This window comes from Lactuca sativa, chromosome 7 (genome assembly GCF_002870075.4).
Source record: "Lactuca sativa cultivar Salinas chromosome 7, Lsat_Salinas_v11, whole genome shotgun sequence".
Classification (NCBI taxonomy): Eukaryota; Viridiplantae; Streptophyta; class Magnoliopsida; order Asterales; family Asteraceae; genus Lactuca; species Lactuca sativa.
In genome coordinates, this window is record NC_056629.2 from 36,267,289 (window position 1) to 36,271,341 (window position 4,053).

The following is a 4,053-nucleotide window of genomic DNA, read 5'->3' on the forward strand; positions in this document are numbered from 1 at the left end:
TCCTCTCCAAACCCTGTATCTGGTTCGTCTTTTTTCTGTAACACACGGTCTACTTTAGAATGTAAGTCAGCCACAACGCCTATTAGACTCTTCACCAATGCCTTTGTGTTCGTCTTCTTCTTCTTTACCAACCTTGTTGATGTGTTAGTTGACATATAAGTTCTTTCTACTTCAAGCTGCTACGAGGTAGAAGCATTTGTGGCTATTTCAGTCGAAGATGCTTCCGACTTGTACTTCTTTCTTCGAGGAGGAGAGGCAATAATATGTTGACTTTGTTGCCATGGGGGAGATTCTTCATGGTTAAGATTCCAATTCACATACCGAATATAAAACGGCTCCATGAACTCCGTCTCGTTTGCCACGACAACAATAAGATGGTTGTTAGGCTGCAAAAATCAGATTGTTAGTTTAACATGAAAAAACATTGGAATTTGTAATTATATATAATTATAATATAAAAAGCATATCACAGACACATTGATTATTCAACAATATTGAACGCACGATAATGATGTTTTTCTTCTCCACAACCTCATTCATGGCAATTCTGTCGGCATGCATACAAAACTATGATAAAAAGGTAAGTGCAATGCTATTATGGTAAGTGCAATGCCTCTGGAAACGTCTCGAAAATCCATATCTATGAAAAAAAGGTAAGTGCAATGCTATTATGGTATAAAAAACAAAACTATGATAAGTATTTAAATACATTAGAAACTAACCTTAAACGGAAGCATAAAATCGGGAACAGTATACTTGTGTACTTTCTTTGATTCGGGATTGACTTGCTTGAATATTCTAAAATTTTCTATTTTCTCAAACATTCCACGCATCAACCCCGAAGTATAGGTCCAGAAATATGTACCCCATGCAAACCTACAATTTCCAATTTATTTATTATACTTATTATTGTATTTATACACAATTTTTAGATGTAATACATGTTCCACTCATCTATATTACCAACAAGCTTGTATATTGCTGCATGAATGCCCGTTTTAATGTCCCGTCCGTGGAGACCTTTCAACATAAAAACAAGCTGGATAAGCATTACAACATCTTCATCCTGAAGTGCGAAATAATTCGGAGACATAATGTAGTCTTCTAAATCTTTGAGTCACAAACGTGCATCTAATGTCTGGGAACAATCGAGCACAAAGATTTGAATTTGACCGGCCTCTTTCGTCATGGAGTAAATACATATAAGGACCAACTCTTAACCCACTAATCAAAATATATTCAGTTTCACCAAAATTCAACTGCATCCCCTGTATCTTAAAAAGAAACCTCCTCATTTCAAACACATCTTGAGATCTTACTTCATGCAACACCATCAAATGCAAGTAAGAGGTCACCATTGGGGACATATATTCCTAATAATCTTCCAAACGGTGAAGCTTCAAATAATGTTCGTCGCGATTGTGTTAGGCGCGTAAAATTGTCTTTAATGATCATACGGACCACGTTTTTTAAAGTTAAATATGCTTTTTGATCGAGATCATCGTGCTACAATACATATACATTTAATTTTATATAAAACGTTAGTAATTAAAAATAAAAAACAAGGTTTTAAAATTACATAGTTAATTCGGTTTATGAAATAAATAGAAACATACATTTTATTTAATTAATAATTGATATAAAAGGGCAGAAAAAGAGGGAAAAGACATTTTAGGTCATTCCGCGAAAGTTAGAGGTCATTCCGTGGAGACCCCTCTACGGAGTGACCTATACTTCCGCGGAGAAACATTTTACCATTTTTAATCCATTTCGCGGAGAGAATACATCAATCCGCGGAGGTCCCTCTACGGAGTGACCTACCCCTCCACGGAATGGATATTCGCTAATTCAAAACCAGTTAATCCTAAATCTAAATCTATACATATTGCAGGTTATCAATTGCATTTTCGTAACATTTGAATCTTAAATATAAACAATCCGACATTAATCCAAAGAGGGAAACGTGAAAATTACCTGGGAGCCGTATCCATCGGCAAAAATGTTGGGGAAATTTTGCTCCATTGGTGCCGGAAATTCATGGTTGAAGTCGTTGTCGTCAGAAAATGACATGGTTGAACTCTTTGTCGCCAGGAAATGACGAGGTTGAAGACGATATCGCCGGAAAATCGAATAACGTTAGCGATGCGGAGACACGAACGAAAAATGGAAGTCGAAGAGGAATCGGCGCGGAGCGGTGGGGGGATCAAAGAGGGGAGGGGAAAATTACGAAAATACCCCCACTCTAGGAAGACTTCGTCGTTCCGCGGAGCCCGTAGAGGGTGTTCCGCGGAATGCATGTCTATACCCGGAATTTCGTGTTTTTGTGACTAAATTCTGAAATACCCCCAAAAAATATCTATAGCCGGTATTTTCCCAATAAAAATTGGATAGAACAAAAACCAAATTTTTTTAAAACCGGTTTTGTCAGATCCGTAAGTGACTTAACCGAGTATATACATATTCCATCCAAAAACGGAAACCGAGTCCAATTTAACTGAATTCTAGTTTCAATAAAACCAAACTGGATTTTAAGAAATTTGTTTCGGTTTTAACTAGGTTTTGTGCATCTCTACTTCTAAGAAGAAAAGGTAATTATAATTAAGAGATCATTAAGAAAATAACTATTTAAAAAAGAAACATAAAATTAAATACACATATTCTTTCTAAAAATAAATAAATACAATTAATTATTCGTTTATACTTCAAACACTATCACTTACTTTTCAATTGATTTATAGATTTCGAACATATTCAAAGATAAACACCCAGAAAAAAGACTATTGAAGCCGAATTTAAGTCTCGCGTTTACATTTCTAGTATGATGTCTATGTGATTGAATAAAAAGCAATGGAAATTGTAGATATTATTTTATATTGTCAAATACCGAGTTTTCAAATGATAAAAAAAAAAGTCTCAGATACTTTGTCCACAGAACTTTGAAAATGTTTATATGTTTTTATTTTCAAATCAAATTTATCTTAAGGCTCATGACAACTCTTTTTAATGGTCAAAAGTTAATAAAAATCAGACATAACCGAAAGAAATTCTTATATAAATAAATATATTCGAACAATAATAAAATGTTTATTGGTTACTGATAGGGTTGTAAATGAGCATGAACAATGGTTGTTCATGTTCGTTTGTGTAAGATAGTCGAACAAACGAACAAGTTTTCTTATTTTACAAATTACATTGTTCATGTTCATTCGTTTATGTTTGTGAACATGCTAAACGAATAGTAATAAACAAACATAACTGAACATATAATATAGTCATGTAATCAAACATAGTTGAAGATATACGAACATAGAACATAAAAGGAACTTAAATGAACGAACATAAACAAACGTAAACGAACGTTCAATAAGATAATTAAATGAACGAGACCAATGTTCATATTTGTTCGTTTAACTAAACGATCGAGAATTTGTGTTCATATTCGTTAATTTATTAAATAAACGAATAGAAACGAATTTTTCGACGAACGGTTTACGAACAGTTTGTTGAACGTCCGATTTATTTACGGCTCATTAATAGCAGTTCAAATCATCTTATGAACTTTCAAATATAAAGTTGTCGATAGATACAAAAAAATTTCAAAAAGTAATGGCCCTTTTTGAACCATTCAAACATGAGGTGTAATGAATGTAAAATATCAATAATTTGTGGGTGCTGCTAAAAAAACTAGTCAACCATAACCATGCACACGAACATGAGGGTTTAATTTAAGGGTGAGTTTTTTTTTTTGTACCCCAAATTCCCCCTTTTTTTTGGCTGTTTTTTTTGTTATTTTTTAATACTTTTAATGAATACATAATCTTATTTTTTTTTTATTGGACTATCCTTGTGTTTATTTATTTATTTTATTTATTTTTGTTTTTATTATTTTTAATAAATATATTATTATTATTATTATTATTATTATTAAAACTATATTTTTTTTGTTTGGATTATTTTTGTGTTATTTTTATTTTCATTTAGACTATCAGTGTGTTACTCGTTTTCGTTATGATTATCTCTATGTTGTTTTTTCATTCCAACTATCTATGTGTT

General features: G+C 32.5%; 1 long non-coding RNA gene across 1 annotated transcript; it reads right to left on the reverse strand.

The window, feature by feature from the left end:
- Positions 1-484: 484 nt before the first annotated feature.
- On the reverse strand, positions 485-3,321 carry LOC128127113 (uncharacterized). The gene is made up of 4 exons (XR_008225162.1): positions 1,975-3,321; positions 964-1,506; positions 723-876; positions 485-640 (listed from the first exon to the last, which is right to left on the reverse strand). It is a non-coding gene; the product is annotated as an uncharacterized LOC128127113 (long non-coding RNA).
- Between the last annotated feature and the right edge of the window lie 732 nt (positions 3,322-4,053).